This window comes from Corvus cornix, chromosome 2, assembly GCF_000738735.6.
Source record: "Corvus cornix cornix isolate S_Up_H32 chromosome 2, ASM73873v5, whole genome shotgun sequence".
Lineage (NCBI taxonomy): Eukaryota > Metazoa > Chordata > Aves > Passeriformes > Corvidae > Corvus > Corvus cornix.
The window spans coordinates 88,515,119-88,535,379 of NC_046333.1; the positions used below are offsets into that span (position 1 = coordinate 88,515,119).

Here is a 20,261-nt window from a genome sequence, read left to right on the forward strand (position 1 = left end):
GACAAGATTTGAGACTTCTTGCAGATGAATCCCATGTGGAAAGCCAACTGATCCTGGTATCAGTATATCATCCAGGAATTCAGGCTTTGGAATCATATATATTTTACATGTGAGATGGAAAAGCTGTTCACTTTCAGGTTCTGTAATATTTAAACCTATCCCTGCCTGACAGGCACAGTCAAAATGTGTGTGACCAATGGATGAATGATGTATTATTATATCTGTGATATCATGAATGACTGTTTGATACCCTATAGCCTTAAAAATTATGCTAATAAAATTTTCACTGGGTAATGAAACTATTTTTTCAAGGAAAGAAAGGATTGTGGAGAGAAAGCATGGAGAGATGGATATTTTCAGCAGGTGTAAAATTATTGTATAAAGAAGGTGTGAACATTTAAATTCCTGATGTGGACTTGTAGTGATTGATCAAGGGATGTATATTGGTTGCTTGCAGTAATGTATTTACCTGCCAGCTGTCAGCAAGGACATAAACCTCAGTACAGAACAAAATCTAATACTGATGGGAAAACTCCTAACTTAGACTTTTCTTTCTTAATTTCAATTTCTTTTAGGAAATATTTTAGCGTGTTCGGTTAAAATGGACCTCATCGATTTTACTTTTTCTTTTTTTTTTTACCTGTGCCATCATGCATTCAAATACGTTGTGGCATCTACAGGCTCTTTTCTGAATCAGATTAAAGCAGTTTGATGAACCCATAAATAAAGACTTCTACTTTCACTTCTGTTTCAATCAATGTATATTCACCAAATAGGGGAAGAAAACACATTTTCCCTTCAGTTGTTCTGGGTTACCTGAAAGATAGAGATGGTAAAACGTGTTTGAAATCTTTCTGTGTAAATCTGAATAAATTAAAACAACCTATTGTGCAAATTTTTGGTACAAGACTGTTCAAGGAAACGAGAAGTAAGAAACTTACATTCATATGCACTAACTTCTTTTTTTTTAAATGGAGATAGATTTTGTGATGAAGCTGTTGAAGCAAAAATACTTAACCCTCTTGTAACACTTTAACTTTGTGCGGGAAGGTAGTTTATACAAAATTTGGTGATAGTTGAGCACTTTTTCAAAGATTGTTTGAGATGGAAGTCAAAGGAGCCAAGACCTCTGTGTCAGCAATAGAGCTGCTGGGTGTGCAACTGCATATAACTGTGTGAAGTCTTTCAATTGTGCATTTTATCCCCCACATTCTAGGAAAAATAATAAATTATAGAAGGCTTTTATTGCTCAGACTTCTTTTAAGCTTTTGCAAATTCAGGGCTTAAAGTGCATACAGTTTGGCATGCTAAAAGTACATTTTCCTGGACTTCTGCAGATTGACAAGGAAGATCTTTTTCTGAGGTAGCTGGAAAAGCCAACCAGAAAATTGCTGCATCTGGTAACAGTGCCTGTGGAAACAACAGGTCACAAATGTGTGTATAGTAAGATGAGATCCATTTGAAGTGTTTGCTATGTCTATCATCTACAGAGTAGCAGGATTTCTATTTCTCAGCAAAAATTCTAATATCTAATGCACATTCTTTTCAGCTGCTTTCTTATCTACTGTCAATTTATACGTCTGAGTGGAAAGTGGCCTTTATCAGTGGTTCGGACAAGAAGACACATTCTTTCCTCTTAAATTTGACATAATTGTCTGCTGTTGTTTTTACCTTCTCTATTTTTTTTTTACATTTGAATTGAAGTGTACATTCTTATTTGAACATTCTTGCTTACAAACACATTTTATTTATTTTAGAGCCATGACTATTTCATTTAACAATGCCACTTCTCCAGATAGGGGTAGTGAAAGAAAATTAATATTGAACAAAAATTTATCTTCTGAAGCAGTTCTGCAGCAAGTCAGTAACTTCTGGAGTCCAAGGAGTCCATGTCTAGCAGTCAGGAAAACAACCTTTAAATAACATGGAGAAAACCCAAATTATTATGACAGTTCTGAATTTGCAGAAGTCCAGATAGATATACTGGAAAAGCCTCTTAAAGGTAATGTTTATATTTGTGAAAGAAAACTGATCCAAAATTTAACATATAACCTGCTTTGGTTTGGGGTTTTTTTCTCATATCTATTTTTTCCTCAGTTAGTAACAAATTTTCACCTGTTTTGTTTTGCCTCCCCTGACAGTTTTAAATTTGCCCCTGCCTTACCTTTCCGTTTCCTACCAAGTGCTTCCTCTCCCTTTTGCTGGGACCTAATTTTCTGCTTGAAAACAAGCCAGGTGAGAAGAGCTCAGATGCCTGTTTATTTAAAATGCTGAAACACACAGGGAGTCATCATTTCATGCACCAGGCACTGCTTACGAACAGTGGGGTCTTCTGGAGTTGCTCCCAGGTAATGTCCTCAAGGTTCCACACTCGGAATGGTCATTTCTCCTTACTGCAGATCACACAAGGCTTGCCCTTCCTTCCCCTGCAGCAAAATCGAAGAAGGATGAGGATAACACTTGAACCCTTGCTAACTTGTTCAAAAAGCCCAAAACATGTAGCCATTATTTTTGCAGAGGAAAGCTTGTAAATGTAGAAGAGTAAATCCCAGAGACTTGGAAACAAGATGGCAAATGAAAGTACTCTGAATTTTAGAAATATCCTATTTTATTTAACAGCTTTAGCAATTTAAGGTGTATTTATGTTCTCAGGTTTTAGCAGAAAGTGTCTCTTCCATCAGCATTATCGTTCCTGTTGCTGTAATGAGCACCAGCGTTCAAGGCAAGGTGCAGATGCTCACCTCAGAAGAGGCTGAGCACCTGGGGAGGACACAGTGAGAAACTCTCCCAGTTGTTTTAGTTAGGGCAGCAGTTGGAAATTGGGTCAATACATTTGAGTAGTTCTGGGGATCTGGAAGCTGTGGAGATCTCTGTGCTGGGAATAAAAGTGGTGCTATGTCCTCTGCTGACAGCACATTGCTTTTCCCTGTGGCCTCACTGCCAGGCCCAGGTGCAGTGGCCAAGAGCACCAGTGGCTGGGGGACACTGTGTCTTCACTGCACCATTTCCCTTCTGCCCCTGGATGTTTCCTTTAATTGGCTTCTGCTTGGATTCTGTTTAAACAAGTTTGCTGGGCTATAGGAAATGATTTGCTAAATCTAAATGCAAGTTAATATTGGTGTGTTTGTCATTTATGTGGGATATCTTGCTGTAACAACCAGTTTTATAAAACTATGAGACAGTGATCATGTTTTCCACTACCTGACATTTTTCTATTCAACACAATACAAACACTTGTATTAAGATCAGTTTGAGGAATCTTTACAAGAAATGGCATATAAAAGTGGGTTGTTTGATAAAAAATGGTGAAACATTTCAAGATCAAAGAAAGTGATGCAGTTATTATTTTAAAATAACTACATAATTATAATTCAATGTTGATTTTTAATTTAGTCTACAGTTCCCAAAGAGCATTTAAACTGAAGAGAAGTTCAGATGCCTTGCTTTTCCATAGTCATAGACTCTAGTTAAGGGACTGTTTAGGAACTGATGAGCAATATTGGAGTTAATGGTGATGCCATGAAGATTTTTTGCCTTTTCTTTTATACCCCTGTTGTACCTTTTTACAACTTCTGTATTCTCAGTGCTTTTTTGCCTACATTCTTGGACTTGTTTGTCAAGCTGAGAGACTAAACATTTTAGAAGCTTCGTAGTTAGGGATCAGTGTGCCCCAGACCCCAAGGTCCTCTCCAGAACACATTCTGTAAACCAAGATAAAACCATCCAGGGGAAGGCTCCTTGGGGAGGGGGGCTCACTGAGCCTCTCATTGGGGAATCTTTGATAGATATGCTAATTAGTAAAACCTATAGTGTTATACCCGATCTTTTGGGGCATACTCAGCATGGTGCATCTCGATGCATATGACCTGGATGTGTGCACCTAAGGATCCTTAAAATAAATACCAAGGTAAAATCCCTTTTCCCCTTCTAAACGTGTATGACTCTTGATTTTAAGACCAGGAAAAGGCACCAATGGACCTGAAAAGGGGTTTGCAGTAATTTTATTGGTAATGCTGAAAAAATTAATCTTAGTTTTAAACCAGCTTCCCTCAGTTTAGTAAATTCTCAGAGTTGTAAGAATAACAATAGCAGTGGATTTCAGAAGACAGTGACTTGAGTCGTCAAGCACAGGAAGAGGCATCTTGCTGTACAGGTGCCTCCAAGTGCAGCCATTTTAAAGGTGTGAAAATGCTGATGAGGGAGGAGGACAGACTGCAGTAGTTTATAAGACGTGAAGCCCTACGCCTAAAGTCCCCTTTTAAGGGCTCAACTACTAGCCACACAACAACTCCAAAAACATTAAAAAGATCAAACTTTCAGATTGTCAACATTCAGTGTATTGATTTGGAGTAAAACTAAGCTGCAAGCTTTAAAAGTCATCACAGGCCAATTCAAAGTTACAAGTAGCCAAGAGCAAAGACAAGGGAGGGTGAGTGTGGGAGGTAGTTGTGTGCTGATGGGAGCCCTTCTGATAGGGGGTTGCAGTACTGGAACTTCACTGATTAAAAGGCCAGGTGGTGTGGGTGTAAGGACTTCTGGGACTGAAGAAGAGATTCCTGTGTGGAGAGTGTGCTTGAAGAGAGGAAGGAGGCAGAGGGCTTTAAGCCACATTTAAAAACAAGAATTTTATTACTTTGGAAGGTGTGTGTAACAAAACTTCAAAACAAAGAAATGGTGCCCCTATTAAGTCAAAAAGGTGTTTTATGGATGACTTTGGGGCTTAAATTTCTGTGGCAGGAGTTATAATTATATTCTGAATACTACTGTATTAATTGCTGATTGGAAGTTGGGTTAGTTTTCAAATGATGGAAGAGAGAGCAGAAATTCTGTTTGAATATAGAGAACAATGAGAGGTTTGTGTAGGTGTTTAACAGCATAATGATGTGTTTGCTAATAAGATTTTTACTAATTTTAGTGGCATCACAGCAAATGCTGCAATATCCATATAGGAGTAAGAATAATACAAAGAGCATTACCTGCTAATGTTAACTGCTTTGCACTTGTTCTCCTGGGTATCTTGGATAGGCACAATATCTGGAAGTATCTGCCAACAAGAAACACCCTAAGAAGCAATCACAAACTCTATATAGGGTTTTGAACTAACTGGTTTTTTTCTTTTTGTTTCTCCCTTACTTCCTTGTATAGACAGTACCTTTCTTCCCCCTTTCATCTTTGTGAGTTGACCATTTCCATTACTTTCTTATTTCTGCTGAGGCTGGTAAGCTGGTTTGATGCATTCAGCAGTCAAAAGTGCAGTTCTCTGTGCATTTGTGTTGGCTGACTAAGCAAAGTTAAAGAGGCTGACTGTGAAAGTGAAAAGGTGATTTACACTGGTGTCATAGTGCTGTGCAGTAATAAAACTCAGGGATTGTTGGACACACATTATATTGTACAATTATATAATTATAAACAATATAATTGGAGGCAGTTGAGCTTGAATGCAGCAGGCTGTTATTTAGCAATCATCTCTTTCAAGGCTCATTAAACGCAGATTTATATACAAAACAAAAGCTTTGCTCTATAAAGGCTAACTATGTAGTGGCATTTATTCCCCAAAACGTAATGCATAGATCTAAAGTTGTCAACGTGTATATTGGATTTAGTCAGTGATTGTCAATGAGGTTTTTCAGCAGGTATGACAATCTCGAGCCCTTTGCCTTTATTTGAGTATTATTTCTGAGAGTTTATTTGTATGTCTGGTTTGGAAGGCTAAAGAGACTACACATTCACATATAGCTGTGATCTTAGGTTCTGAAATCTGACAAGCAGGGACAGAACAGATGGTAAAGTGTTTAGAAAGGCAACAAAGATTTCTTAAAGTCATCTGTATTTGGGTCTTACATTAGCCCTTTAATATTTTGCAATTATGAAGTGATGAATGAGTTTATGGGGAAGAAAATTAGGAAGCTAAAAGATTTTGTTGCTGCTATCCCAAGGAATTTAGTTTTATTACCTGATATGAAATAAGTTTTTATTTTACAAAATAAAGGGATAAAAATTTCATTAATAAAGGAGAAAAGCCACAGAACTACGAACATCCTACCACAAGATCAACACATATAATGGTCCAGTCTGACTCAAATTTTAATAGTTGGCAAAAGCTTGTCACATAAAGTTTTACTTAAATATGTAAATATATAAACTGAAATGTAGGTGTTTAATTTTTTTCAGGTTTTTTAGTATCTATAATTCTATCTGATTTTTAAACAGAGTTGTTAAAGAACTATATAAAAAACTGACACCTTCTTGAAGGGAGCGCCTGCAGACCTCCTCTCTGAGTCCAGCTCTGTGAGAGCACAGCTTGGCACTACCAAGTATCTGGCCCACATGCGCTCAAGACACTTTTGCATTTGTTATCATTTCACACACTAATTTTTAAATGCTTCATTTTAATGCTGTCCCTGACATGCAGTGTGTTTTACTTCCATTCCTTCACCAAGTGATCCGTGGGAGCCTGATAGCTGCAAGGCTCCTGTGAGTTTTGTCACGCCTCTGATTGCACAGATGCTCTGCCACAATGCAGGTGCTGCATCACTGTTTCCAGAATGTGTTACCTGACCTCACCAGTTTGTGGCTGTCAGCCTTTTAGTTTTGCATCAATAGCTTCCACTTTGCTGTGTCAGAAATGTGTCTGCGCAATAATTGTAGTTTACTTCATTCACTTATGATACTGGAAAATGTTAATTAATCTAGTATCAATTATTGTAGATGTTTTTGAATGCATGTAAAGCATTGTGCTGTTGATGTCTTTAGCAACTTTATCTTAGTTTTAGCCTTTGGTAACTGTGATGCAGAGCTGTGTTTCAGAGCTGTTTTTCTTCCCCCACTTCTGACTTGTTTGCTCATTTATCTAAATGTGTTAACTTGCAATGTTTCTCAGGGTCACATTAGGGAATTAACAAGGTCCAAATTCTTGTAGCACCATTTTTAAAGATAAAACATTCAAAAATGCCAGCCATGAAATTCAATGTTTCTTGGTAAAACCAATTTTTTTTTTGCTTTTTATTTTTTAAAAAAGTGTGTATTTTCTTAGGAACATAAGGAGAATATAGCAGTCTTCACTGGCTCAGCTGTAAAATGGTCTTACAACATTATGACAACAGTTTTATAGAAAGGTTTTTGCTTTTTTTCCCCTCTCCTTTATGCAAGTCTACTCAATCTAACTAGGTAGAATCTCTTAGGTTTGGGTAGTTGGCTTGGTTTGTAAGCTGGGTTTTTGTTTTGCTTTTCCATTTTTTTTCAGAAGTCCATAGATAACGAACATTAGATAGAAGCAGTCTTGGAAAAACTTGCACTGCTCATGTTAATTGTGTATCTTCTGAGTGCACAGGCAGTGCATAACTCATATCCCCAAACTTTCAATTTCTCAGTTACATTACACTTTTTTTAAAAGAAAATACTGAGTTATGTTAATCAACACTGCCTTTTTTGTTTCTATCTAAAGTCCTCTCCTTTCAGATAAATTGCCAGTGGTCTCCTGGTGCTCGGGATGAAAGAAGCAATCCTTATCTAGGGCTTTACAGCGTTTCATGGCTAGAAAACAGTGCAATGTGAAAATTTGTCTTGGGTAATAACTCTAGTATTGTGCAGGCTTGTAAGGTTTAAAAATATTGCATTTAGGCCTCAAATCAAGAGCTTATCTTTCCACATGTGTTTTGTGGTTTGGGTTTTGGTTTTGGCTTTGGGTTATTCTTTCCTGATGTACCACAGCTATGAAACTGGAATTGCTGTATCACAGGGTTCTATCACCCTACAGAGTGGCAGAAAAGAGAAGCAGCATCATGGGATTTCTCTTAAAATTTGTGTTAGCAACATCTCCCCAGGGTGCCTGGTTCCTTGGGAGCCACAGACAGGGCAGTCTCCACCACAGGAATCCCACATTGTCTTTGCCTTGCATGACTTTTGCTCTCTATGTGTCCTTCCCATGAAGGTGAGCAGCTTCTTCTCCAGGACATGTAGTTTTGCTCTGCTTATCCCATCATGACTGGCTTATTGGGAAACTCTGCAGAGGGACGGAGCAGTAGCTAAACAAGCCTTCGTCTTTAGAGGCATTGTGATACCTGAACTGTTGTTGTTTCCCATACTTGAAACAATAAATTAATGTCTCGCCTCAGACATAACTTAGAGTTGAAGGTGTTTAGATTGTTACTTGAGGGAGAATTTAACAATACAAAACAATATATATACTATAAATGTAAAACAACCTTAAGAAGAAAATGGAATAACATTCCATGCCAAATAGTTTGCTCACTGAGAAAATTACACTTTTTTTCAAGCTTTAACTCTTTTAAGAACTTGGATGTTGGTTTGTGTGACTTGCACGTTTTTCCAATTGTATTTGTATCAGCTTTCATATCATATGTTTCCTGCTCTGATGGGTTAGTCCAAACATAAAATATTCCCTGTTGTAAACAGCCATATTGCAGACAAACAGCACAGAGCACAACTAATAGGATTTGCTCGTGGACCTTTTCCATCATTGGTATTGCGTAACTGTGCACTGAAAGGTGGTGGTCTTTTGAAAGAAGGAAGGAAAGAGAATATTGAGTCATGAACTCCATCTTGATGTAAAAAGGAAATGCTTTCTGTTCTGTATATGAGGAAATACAGTTGAAATTAAAAGAAGGAAAACGTTGTGTATTAAACCTGGTGAATTTTCAAGCTAACTTTTTTAATCTAGATAAACATATGTATCAATGATTGAATATGTTGCTAATATATTTTCATTGAGCCAATTTTGATTCGTAAACCTTCCTCTGAACAAAAATGCAAATAAAGAGAAAGACACTATGGATTTAAAACATGGCGTAATATTCTTAAAGACATTATGGATCTTAAAGCATTAATTTTTTTTTCCCTTCAAACTTCAGCAAATATATTATAAAGATGAGATAAATATGCCAGTGTTTATCCTGCCACCCACCTTTAAAATGTTTTCAGACCCTCATAGAAAGAGTCTGTGAAAGCCCTTCTCAGTCATGGCTCTTCCTATGGCAGAGCCTGCTCAAATGCCTGGACCACCCACTGAAGCCCACAGGACTGGTGTACCTTCAGGGAAATGTAGAGAGGGACCCTTCTGAGAACAGCAGGGAATTAAATGAGCTGGTTTCACTTCCTATTCCTAATAGTTTCAAAGACAGAGGTTTGATTGCTTCCGAGGACCTAACGCAAATATTACTTCAAAGACATTCGAGCCACAGGAAGTGTAAAGCAAAGTGAAGTATAATTCACAGGGGTGGGGGTGGATAATCAGCTTTGAGTTGTTTGTTTGGAAACAGTGGATACATCTAATCTGAGCTGCAGAGCATTGCCCAGCTGGCTTAAAGCTTGTCTCTTTTAATTATTGAAATGTTCCCTAGGAAAACTGTTGTAATAGCAAACAAGTGATGCAAATCAGCACAAAGGAATGTGTAACTCTTCTCTGGCATGAAGGTGTAAGTGCATGACAAAGCAATTTGCTTACAGGCAATATCAGAAAGTTGATGGTTTGCATCTCTTCATACCATGCAAGTGTGCTGTGACAGTATTATTCCTGAGCAAATTTCCTGATGCATTATAAAGCCAGATTGCTGGTTGCAATAGAACCTTGCTGCATGGAACAGTGTTAGTTTTTACTTTCTTGTTTGCACTTAGCTCTGTGTAAACATGGCTCACCACAAAACAAACAAACCATGGAAATAATCCCCTCTCTCAGCTCTCCCAAACAACTACATTTTTTTTTCCTTCCTCTTATATCCTGAAATATTGATGGATATCATTCTAGCCCAAAGCAAGAAAGAGGGTCCTGGAGGATACCTTTTGCCATTCAGGCACTGCTATAACTCCCTGTCAAGTTAATGGAAGTTCTGCCACTCAGGTGAGTAGAAATGGGATTGAGCCTTTGCTTACAGACCCCATTCTGATGCAGTCGAGTTTCCTGCATTTGTAGGACCAAAAGAAAAACAGGAAGGGCAACGTTAATAGATATTGTGTAAAAAAAACCAGTTTCAGGTGTCGTAGGTTAAATGATCCTGACTTGTGTATCTTTTTGTTGCTTATTCTGAAACAAGATTTCTTGTGCTGCTTGGGTGCAGTCAGTGAAACAATGTAAGTCAGCAACAGTGGATTCATGTTTCGTGCTTCGCTTGGGAGGCAGGTAATATAGCGCACTTGCAGTTCTGTACACCGAAAGATGTAGATGGCGTGTTGTATCATCTCAAACTCGCATTCATGTTGTATTACTGTCATGCTAATAGAGAGTTAAAGCTGTTTTCTTTTCAAGAATATCAGCATTATAAATATGTTCTACATACATTTATGAGTGTTGGGCACCTCTAACTTCTACTTGGTTTCTAGGATGATAGGGAGTCTTGTTTGTCTTGCTTTATAGCTCAAGAAATTTCAGCAAAACTGTTCAAGATCTCGGGTTGTGTGACTAAATACTTGACAGCTATGATTTTCAGAGACCTGATTTTATAAAAATGCAATTGATATGCTGTTGGCAGAAAAAAGCCCCCTCATCTCCCTGACAGTCCTCATTATTTCTTTCCATTTCCCTTTTCCATTCCCTTCTTTTGACTTTACTCTGAGAGAAAAAATATGTAGAATGGAGCAAAGATGACAAGGGGAAGTAAAGCAAGAAAATCATGTTTTGTTTTCTGGTCCTTGCAGATTTGTTCAAAGAGCATTATAAAAATTTGTGCATACCAATTTTTAACAATCAGTAACCTCTAGGGGTTTTTGTACATCTTTCTGAGATACTTCTTAGAGCCAGATGCTGGACCCCAGAGAGCACTGTATAAATATTAAAATGAGATAGATCACTGGGAAATCAAAGTTATCTGTTTGTATTTGAATTTTAACAGAAAGTGAAAATAAATTTTTGGCATCATAAGTCGTGTGTGATGCTAAACTGCTTTTGGTTCTTCCCCACAAAAATCCATGGTTTGTTAGTCTGTTCTAAAGAGGGCAAGACTTCATCATGAGTGAAAATGTGTTGCTTCATATTCAACAGGTCAAGTTTTCTTCGGATTGAGGCAGAACTGCGGCTCATGGACATCTGATGTGATAGGTAAGTTGAATTTGACACATCTTATTACATTATCAGCACATGACAAATATTGATCTTGATTATGCTAGTCTAAGTGCAATTTCTTATCTTTCTTATTTTGCATTTTCACCAGTAGTAGTGAAATGAAAATTTGCCTCCCTTTCCATCTCTCCCAAATGACACTTCAAGGTTTAAATTATTATAAATTACCATTTTATGTAGAAAAAATATACATCAGGAGATATTTAACAAAAAAAAAGTAACTTCAGTAAACCTTATTTCTTGAAATAAGGTGCTAAGATATTCTATTGTGAAAAAGGATATTTGGGCTTATGAGAAGACAGTTCATAAAATATAGGATAATTGATATATAGCCCATGTGCTCATACATTAATAGACAATTGTTTGGGTGTAGTAATGGACAACAACACTAAATTACATAATGGAACTCTTTTCTCTTTGGCTATTTAATCAATGTGCAGTGTTTTAAAAAAGGTGTCCAAGCGTGTCACTAGTACATAAAAGTGAGACTAATGTAAGGGTAGCGTTTCATATTGTTCTGTTTGCTGAATTTGGTTATTCATGGCAATTGTTTAATACTTAGGGCATGCATCTACAGATCTGTTTGGTCTTATGAAACAGCGGTGTGACCAAGCAGGAGTTTTGCTTACCCTGAAATATGTGAGGCTGCCCCAGTTCTAGAGAAACAGTGAAGAAAATGTGAAAGGATTTGAGTTAAGATTGTGTAAGGCTCCAGAAACACTTCATCATGGGAACATCTACCGTGGAAATGATTCCTGGAAGGATTTTGGCAATCAGAAGCAGTTAGGCAAATGGTGTCCTGCACTGTTTGCGTCAATCAAATAAATGCATTGTGGAAAAGTGCATTTAATTGTAGATAGTTGAGCTGAAAAAGTTGGAACTGCAGCTTAAAGTTGCAGTAGAAATTTCTATGTATAAAAAAGAAAAAAAAATGACAAATAGCTATTAGTTTGCCATCTCTGAAAAGCAGTTTAGAAGACTATTTAATTATGTCATTTTTCAAGTTGCGAGGTAACTTTTTCTGAAGTAATCTAGACAAGATATAGATATATTCCTGGTAGGATATTGAATCCTAATTACAATACATGTTGCTGTTTACATTAACATTTTTATAGTTAGAATTTAAAAATGAAGGTAGGAAAAAAAATGTCCATGTGTTCTCTTTTAGTCTGAACATAATGATAAATTTCTGGAACTTTAATGTTCATACTTCATAGTTCTCTTTTTATGAAGTTGTGTGGGAGAGAGTTTCACTTCTTCCAGCCTGTTTTACTTTGATCAATTTATTCAAGGTATCAAATATGTTTGGGATTTTTAACTTGCATTTTTCATTCATATTGATACAGACCATCAAAGGCAAACTGGTAGCACCAGACTAACACTGGGATGATGAAGTGACAGTAAATTTAATGACAGGGAAGGTAAAACATATGATAATATTTTTAACACCAGAAGAGTTTGCCATCCAGACCTATGTATCACACATGGATTGAGCAGCTTCTAAAATGTCGGTTCATTGTGATTTACAGCTCAGAAATTTGTTCTTTCCTAGATAAGATGTCACTTAGTTTGTGTGCGTGTAATACCTTGCAATTTATTGTACAGGCAGGCACTTAATGGGGTCTGAGCATGAATGCCTCAAATGAGAGGTGCACTCAAAGTGCAGGAGTGCTTGAAAGAAATTGGTGTTACACACGTGTGTTATGGAAATGTGATTGGGAACACTGGATCAAATTGATGTATTTTTCCATTGCTATGTTGCCTTTTATCATGGATTGGATAAATCCATTCTTGCTTGTGGGAAGCAGAAAAGGGAAAAATGGTGCTGCAGCAATATGTGGAACTGTCCTTCCTTGCAGAAAGGGAAAGATTCATATCAGAGAACTCCATGAGCTCATCTTTTCAGTAGAGGTTTTCTTCTTTGTGTTTGTGTGTGCATATGAGTATCTGTTATGTAGCATAAAAGATCAAGACATTTTATAGATAAATCTTTCCTTAAAAGAGGAAAAATCTAAGATCTAAGTGGACCATTTCTTTCCTTCACTCTGACAGGAGCAAGTGTCCAATGCTCTGGAAAGTCTGATCATGAGGAAATGGAAATATAGATTGTACCACAGGTTTAAACCAGAAACAGAGTAACAGAATAACAGTCTGTAACACAAAAAATGTTGTCAAGCCATAAACACACTGAAAACTTTTTGTAGTAACATAATTAATGTCCTAAAATCCACCAGGAAAATAGATGTCAGGCAGTGGATTTGATGTGTATATAGCTTGTTATATGGGGAGAAGGATAGACAGACTTTTATTATTGCAAGAGGAGCAGCACTTTGCTGTAAAAGAGAGGCAGGCACACAGGCAGCTGTTTCAGGAGATGAAATTCCAGTAAGTTGGAAATATGGAGCTGAGGGGGAAGTAAAGAGCCAAAAAGTGAGAGCTCAGTGGCAGAGGTTATAATGCAGGAGCTACAATGAGAAGCTTATGGAGATGGGAAAGTGAAAAAATACTGTTAAAAACATCCTTCATTATCCCTGGTTCAATGCATTGGGTTTCTCTCATTGCTAGTGTCTAATTACCTGTTGTGATGGCAACTCCCCACCTTGATTCATTCTGCCTTAATTATCAGTTGTATGGCTTGAACACAGCAAAAGGACAAAGGGGATGAAATTGGAGTCATAATGGCCAGGTTCAGACAGGTCCTCTAAGGATGGCAGAAGAGAATAAAATCTGCTGAAGGTATTTGGGAAAAGCTGCTTCTCTGTTAAGGAATAATGCCAGTAACTGCTGTGTGGAGAAAATAAAGGAGCACCATCCACATGTAGTTCAAAAGTACAGGAGAGGTAAACTGTACAGTGAATATGCACTATACATGTAAGAACTCACTTTTAAAAATTAGTCATCATATTGCTTTGCTTTTAACCTAATTATTAGAATTATTTATTAAAGTGATATCATTATGTATGGTTCAGCACTCATACATTGGGTACTGTTCCCCCCAGAGATTAATTTGGAGCTGAAAAAAGCAAAAAATAAAGTTTCAGTGGAGACAGAGCTGCAAATGAAGCTACTTCTGCTATGACAGTGTTGTTTCTATTAGAGGGCACTGCAATGTGCAGAGGCTTAGAAAGATGTCAGTAAAAATAACAACCTTACATTATATGTGCAGTAAACACTGAAGACTGGAGGCTGGGTTTTTTTTGGTTTTTTGTTTTTTTTTTTTTAATGTGTGGGTTGTTTGTTTGGGTTTTAGTCAATGCTAATCTGCTTGATATCTCTTTATCTTTCTCCTTTGGTTTCATGGCAGTCCACCAGTTTATGTTAATGGCTGCTTCTTTATCCAGTCTCATAAGGTCATCATTTGAAAATGTTAACTAAGCTCAGATGTTTCCATAAGTTAATATCTTTTTTCATTTAATATGGGCACCTGAAAAACTGAAGATCACTTAGTTTCAACAAATTGTACTAATAATATTATGGAGTCCTTTGAGACTAAAGTGCAAAATTCAAAGTCTATTAAATTGGATATCTAATCAGAGTTCATGGCAATAATATAATTGTTTTTGTTTTAAAAAAAATAAAACACAAAAGCAGACAAACAAAAAATCATGGCCAGTGAGGACTTGGCCAGTTAAAGGAAAGCAAAAGCCCTTCTCCATCTCAAAAACCCTCCAAAGCTAGAATTGGCATCAGTATGTAGGTCTTACAAAGCATTTGTAGTAAAAGTATTGTAGTAAACACTGCACTATGTGCTTTAAAAAATGTGTGAGTGGAAGGGGAGTGGAAATGGTTGCTGAAATACTCGGGTGACTTTAAGCGACTATGAGAGAATGTGTACCATTTGTATGATGACTGTTGGCCAGCTCTTGGATGTAACTGAGGAATCCTCACCCCGTGAATGAGCCACATGGTGCTGGCTGGGTTGCAATGGCAGGAAACTCACCATTGTACCTCGGCTAAGGTTAGGAGCCATGGTGGCAGCTGTCAGTCCATTTATTGGGTGGAACTGGAAAACAGTAAGACCTCACCAGTAGGTGGATTGCTCTTGTGCTAAAGCATTGGAAAAGAGGAAAAGTGGAGAGCAGAAAGAAAAAGATATAAAGTGATTCTTGCGTGATTTGGTTTGTGCATGAAATGTTTGTATACTTTTGCAGCAGTATCTCATCCTGAGGAGCAACATACTAAGCTAGTTCATCATCAGCCAGGAGGAAGTCCTTGCTATTCTTCCTATTTTGTGGCATCAAACATGGCTTTTGGAGCAAAGCCAGGATTAGATTTTAATTAACAAGTGGAGTTCTCTGTATTTTCTACACTGAGGGCACCTGCGGTACTTTTGTCTCTCATTGTGTTGACTAGGAGGACATATTTGACTGAGCCTTTTCTCTGATACACTCTTCCACACGTCCCTGCACTCAGATCTACACATGCAGCTGTATTTGTACTATACTGAATTATCAAGAGATCCTCTATGAAACTTTGGTGTCTGCTCTAGCAGTAATTTTAAAGGGAAGAATTAATAGCAAATCTTGTAGATTATTTAATTTCCTACTAAACTCATCACAGTGCAAGAGAAATCTTCCTGAATAGTGGAGATAGTGTACTTCACCTTTTCTCAGTCTCCACCTTTCTGCCTTGCCGCTGTAGTTACTCTGAAGATCCTTTGAGTGTGGCTGGTTATTCATGCCATGGCTCAGCGAAACAGAAGGTTCTCATTCTTGAGACTTTAATGAGACTTAAATATGTGCTGAAATGCCTTTTGCTGAACAATCACATAATCATGAGCAAAGATTGTAATGTGGCCTTAACTGTTATCATAAAACTTAACTTTGTGTTAAATATTCTGGTTTTGAAAATTGAATATGTTTTAAAACCTCTAGCATCACTTACCCATATATGTCCCATGTATACATCATAGATTGCAAGTATTACTGCTAATACCTTGAGGAAATATCATTTTACAAGTTTCTACCGCCACTTGATCATTATCTTCTGGTGCTCTTTCATTAGTTCATGGTAGGAAAAAAATGTCCTGTGCTATGACATTTTTGGTGTAATTTGAGAAATCAGAATATGCAAACAGATATATGACTTGTTTTCTGTAAATGCATTGAAATTTGCATTGAAATTTGCAACTCCAGCTGCAGCTGAAGAGAGCAACTGTGGGAGCATATGTGTTTGAAAATGTAGTTTTCACAGTGTGGCAGATTTGGCATGTAACAGGAAGGTCTTTCCCAGAGTGGCTGTTCTTGTGAATAAGGCTTTCCTTGACCTGCTGCTTCTCTTGAATGCCAACTCACTTTTGCAGTAAGGGATGGGGGAACTGGAAGCTCAGGTCCTTCTGAGCTTGTGGCATTTATATTGTGAGACAGTTGAGATCGAGTTCATTTTGCTAAGCTGCTCGCCCATAATGGATCTGTCAGGGCGACTTGACAACATATTTGTATCCATTTTGGACAGCATTTGCTGCTCAGTGCTCTCCCTGTGAAAGTTTCCAGCAGACCACTCAGATTTACTGTTAGTAACCCCTCCTCTCCCTCCCCCTCAGAATACAGATGTCCTTTCCATAGGTTGAGATCACCTGATAATCCTTTCCATAGGCTTAATAGGCACTCATCTGTTCCAGGCATGCTTTATGTTTGAATTGGTATCAAGTAACTGAGAGCACCTCTTAATTCGATCCAATTTTCTCTCATTCAGCTGAGATAAAGATGGCGCATCCAAATAATGGAAAAAAGGCATTTTATGTCAGAAACTCAAATGTTTTATTCCCTAGAATTAAAAATTTGTTTGAGTTTCTGGTTTATTGGTAATTTTCAAAGAGTTGCTGGTTTTTTTCTGATGTAAATATGTGGCAGGGCTGGTGGAAAGGGAAATAATGGTATCTCATAAACTGAAAAATCTGACTTTCCTGCCAACTGTGTCTGGGAAACCAAGTTATCTTTCAGAGAATGGAGCTGCTAACAAATGGAGAAATAAACGACTGCCTTTTCGTATCCAACCACTAATGCTGAAATTATGTAAGTGTATTTAACTCCAAGTTCTGATTCAAAATCGGGTGTCTTATTCTACTGCAGACTTAGTTGAATCTGAAATATAATTTCAGTCTTCACAGCACAAGAGGGTATTTTGCCCTCTCCCTTTCTCTTCCCCCAACAAGAGAATTTTTTCCAGTTCAAATCACTGAATAAACCTGCAGGAAGACATCCATTTCTAAATATAGTAGGCTGAGCTATAGGTGTTACCAAGGCCTGGGGAGACAAGTGAAAATGAAACCACCAACTCTTCTCTACTAATTCATCCCCTGGGTCTCTGCTTTTCGGATTTCTTTTTCTTCCTTCCCTTCCTTCTACTCTGCCTTCCCCCTTCAGCGCTGCTTTTTTCCTTAACAATAGTTACATAATGTCTTCTCTCCATCAGGATGCATCCTGTATAGTATAGCTTATGTATGTATTAGTAGAGCTGTTCAAATCCTTATGCTTTCAGTTCACTTTAGAGACTTTTTCCAAGCATGAGTTCAAACAAGCAATGGATTTCCCAGAGAGTTCCAGCTCTCACAGCAGTGCCCTGGTTCCAGGTCGGTGCATGGAGTTTCAGTTTAATAGGATGTCCTAGTATTTTCCTTCTTTGACCTACACAGCCCCATCTCTAATAAGACAGCATCTATTCTGCTCTTTTTGTGTTTGCTGAGGGAGATAGAAATAATAATACTTGTCAAAGGGTAATGCTTGAAGGCACATTTCTTTTAAAAACAGACACAAGTTCAGTGAGTTCTGCCACCAAAGTGTGGCAGTTGAAAGTTAACTATGAAAAGAGAGTGAAGCTCACTTCATTCTCAACAAGGTCCATTTAACAAAGCTGATCTTTTTCACTGGTGAAAATTGCTGTAATAAATAAATAAATTCTGTATCTGGTGCTTCTTTGTGGCATGTTTTTTTCTCAGCACTCTCTCCTAGAGCTGTCTGTGGCTTTCTGATTTGGTATACTTGCTGTTGGTCTTCCATTACCTCCTCTTGAAAATGCATGTGGGAGGCAGGCAGAGCACTTGACAAATCCATTGCTCTTCTGAGATCTTTCCAGCATTTCCAGTGTGCATGTTAATTGTAAAAGCTGAAATGAAATACCTTGGGCTGCACTGACCTCATCATCTGTTTTTTAAATAGCATCTCCATTCCATAAATCCTCTTAGAGATAAATTGAAAATGCCTGTAGAAGAGATATAGCCTGAATGTAATAATTAAGCAGGTGCTAAGCAGCAGCCTATTATTCATATATCTGGGTTTTGTATGATAAAAAAATTCTAAAAAGTTATTACTGCTTGAAGAGAGACTTGACTGATCATCTCCAGCTGCCAAAGCACAGAGTTGAGTAATTGGAGAAAAATTTTCTAAAAGGGACCAACCATCATCAGAGCAGAAGTTTCCTCCTAAGTAAATCAGTTTTAGGAGTAGTTTCCTCCTTGCTAGGCAGTACCTTTCACATTTTTTGTCTGAATGCTGAATGAACTTTGAAGGGAGAAAAACCTTTTGTGAGTAAAAGCTGTGGAAACAGCACTGCTTCTATATCAGTGTCATTTAAAATACATTTTTAGTTATGTCTAGAGAATAAGAGGTATTTAGCCACAAACCTGTGGTCAAGTGGTGGGATATCAGAGACTGTTGCTCACAGATCATTCAAAGATTATCAAAGGTGATATCAAAGATTATTCAAAGATTATCAAAGATTATCAGGTGAGCCCAACCTTGCAAATGAGCAAGCGTGCAAAAATTCTGATACCGTTTTTAAAATGGAAAGTGGAGGCAAAACCAGGACACTTATGTAGTGTGGCAGTAAATTCAGATATTTAGCAAGCAACTTCTGTAGTAAGGTTACTATTTTCTACATAGAGAAAGTAGCCAACTGGGATTTTGATTTTGTTTGGGTTTTTATTTTGTTCACTTCCCAAACTGCTTCTCATGAAATTATGATCTCTTGCAATTTGGGAGCTGAAATACCACACAGGGAATAAAAAGCCTCAGCTGCTTTTTCAAAATGAAATAACTGTGTCTAAAAGGACTCTGCCTAGACAGTTTCCAGAGGGCTGCAGAGCACGCTGGCTCTGTGTGTGCTGCGCTGGCGAGAGAAGAGCTTAGGTAACATGGGGTTTCCTGAAAAGTCAGTGGCTGGAGAGATTTCAAATGCATAATTGTCTTCAGAAAAAAACCTTTATGCATGGGATTGATAAGTATTACTTTAAACCCATGTGTGAAATCATGACAACATCACTGGAGAAGGGCCTGTCTGACAGCTGTGATTGCGTTATCACCAGTCAGCCACGCGTCACAGCCGCTGGATTAGAAGAAATTTGGGGCAGATAAAACATGTGCCATTGTGTTTTGTACTGTGGCAGACACAATGAGGCCCCACTGTTACCTGGCTCTGCTGGGCACTGTCAGTCTGGGAGCATTATAACAGCTTGGAAATTTGTAAAATGCACAGACAAGATGTTCAGATAAAAAGGGTACTGGAGCAGTGTGAAATTGAAAAATCTTTTGAGAGATTTCCCAGTTAAACATTTGCTACTGTTCTGTGTTGTTTCACTACTCTTTTGTGATGTTTCATTCCCCTAAAACTGTACTTTCTCATAAAAATAAAAAAGTATGCATTCCTTTCTTTCTGTAGAGAATAAACATGAATGCAAAGTCACGGTCAGGCCTCATTCAAGGTGGATATTTTTCCCACTTCCACTTTTCACATTGTTGAAGACATCATTTTAGTTCAGTATTATATAATGTGTTAAAATCAACAAAAAAAGAAACACCTTTGAGCATTTTGTGAGTTACAAAATATATTCTTTCAGTTTAATTTTTTTCTGAATCTAGTTACGGCTTTCCCCATTTTATGACTGGAGTCTCAAACACTCTAGAAGCCTTTTTTTTGTTTTCTTTTGTATAAAAATAAGAAGTGGAAATTCCAAGGTGGAAAATTGTTTAAATTACTCCAATATTTCTTTTGAATTTTGAAATATTTAAGATTGTCATCAGTATGTTAATGAGCTTCTTCTTTTTGAAAAGGTTTCCTTTACTTATAAAACAAGAACTCACTAACTTTTCTTTATTGTTTTGATTAGCTTTTGTAAAAGTTAAATAAAATTAAATTTTAAAAAGGCGCAAGAACAGTGTAACTGTTTCCTTGTTGTCAGTTTACAATTTATCAA

General features: G+C 37.4%; 1 protein-coding gene across 8 annotated transcripts in view; it reads left to right on the forward strand.

The window, feature by feature from the left end:
* LOC104685850 (poly(rC)-binding protein 3-like) overlaps positions 1-20,261 on the forward strand; it is a 504,202-nt gene that overhangs the window by 191,984 nt on the left and 291,957 nt on the right. For all 8 annotated transcript variants that reach the window (XM_039570122.1, XM_039570141.1, XM_039570143.1 and 5 more), the window contains exon 3: positions 10,994-11,050. The gene's annotated coding sequence lies outside the window, so the exon portion shown is untranslated. The remainder of the gene's footprint in view (positions 1-10,993; positions 11,051-20,261) is intronic.